The sequence below is a fragment of the Penaeus japonicus genome, unplaced genomic scaffold (genome assembly GCF_977035675.1).
Source record: "Penaeus japonicus unplaced genomic scaffold, GWHDUDI00000001_assembly GWHDUDI00000035, whole genome shotgun sequence".
NCBI classification, from domain to species: Eukaryota; Metazoa; Arthropoda; class Malacostraca; order Decapoda; family Penaeidae; genus Penaeus; species Penaeus japonicus.
In genome coordinates, this window is record NW_028234437.1 from 13,138,652 (window position 1) to 13,139,960 (window position 1,309).

The 1,309-nt window shown below is 39.3% G+C and overlaps 1 protein-coding gene across 1 annotated transcript in view; it reads right to left on the reverse strand.

Moving 5' to 3' along the window:
- LOC122245237 (uncharacterized) overlaps nt 1–50 on the reverse strand; it is a 5,933-nt gene extending 5,883 nt beyond the window's left edge. The window contains exon 1 of the mRNA XM_043003185.2: nt 1–50. This exon is cut by the window's left edge and continues 20 nt beyond it. The gene's annotated coding sequence lies outside the window, so the exon portion shown is untranslated.
- Between the last annotated feature and the right edge of the window lie 1,259 nt (nt 51–1,309).

The window sequence follows — 1,309 nt, forward strand, 5'->3', positions numbered from 1 at the left end:
CCCCTTCCTCCCTACACTGCAGCTTCGTCGTTACATACCACTTCTTGTCTTTCTGCCTTAGAGTCCAATCTTTTCACAAAAAGTAACTTGCATTTAGTAGCAGTTGTCGTACAGGAGGAACAGCAATCCTTATCTTTTTCTATAGATTTTAGTAGGGAAAACATGGGATTCTTAATAAATCTATTTTACGTATTTATTTTGCAATAAAATTCGTTGTTTTGTCAATCACATCTACAACTGCTTGATTAAAGGCGTCGCTGAGCATGCGTAATATTTGAGTAGTTTGCAGTTCTCAACGTTGAGTCAAATATGAATATACACGTGGAGGACGTGAATATAGTGGGTGAAGAGATAGGTAATTGCAAGGTCTAAAATGACTGCGTGGCATCTTCATATCCGGGTAGAGTCACATCGTCCTGTTCATTGTCATGTCATAGCAGCAGATATCCAAACACTAACACGGACATACATCATTTACTCACCTACGCGTATATATTTGGGTTTATTTCTAGTATTTCTGGATTATAATGGTGCCCAATTGCAAGTTAAATGTACGTTAATCAAAAATCTATGTGGCTTAGAGTAGGGCCATGACCTCCCCCCTTCAGTGAAGTCCCGTAGTCTGCTGCCGATCCTATTCCTACCTGGCGCAGGATAGACCAAGGTCAACAGAGCTCGAACTGCACCTCCCTTGCTCAGATGCGTTCATTTGCATTATGAAGAAAAACAATGCTCAACAAGTCATATATTCATAGTGGATATCATTATATCATATGGTGTGTGTGTGAGTGTGTGTGTGTGTGTGTGTGTGTGTGTGTGTGTGTGTGTGTGTGTGTGTGTGTGTGTGTGCGTGTGTGTGTGTGTGTGTGTGTGTAAATATGCAAAGGTATATAGATGCAGATAACATTTTTTCTGTGCAACTTTATTGTTTTGTTGAATTACATATATGATGAAAACAACTTAAGAATCGATTGTTTTTACCCCTCTCGACGCGTGGGTGCGGCCGGGATTCGCCAAGACGCCAACCGCAGCGGAATTTCAAAGGTTAGTCCACACACATCGTATCCTACTACTCCTACTACTATAGCGGCCTTATGAATAAGGTAACAAGACATCTAAATTTCTCAATTACCCTCATACCTTCAGTGGTTTAACGCCTACAGGATAAGATAATATCAATTAATACATCTTAGGATTAAAACTCGGGGAAATGAGGATTATGTTCATCGACTATTACATTGTAACGCATGACATTAAGCAATATTTATAATGAAAAGCTACAATTTACATTTGTAAAGAGACAATTTCA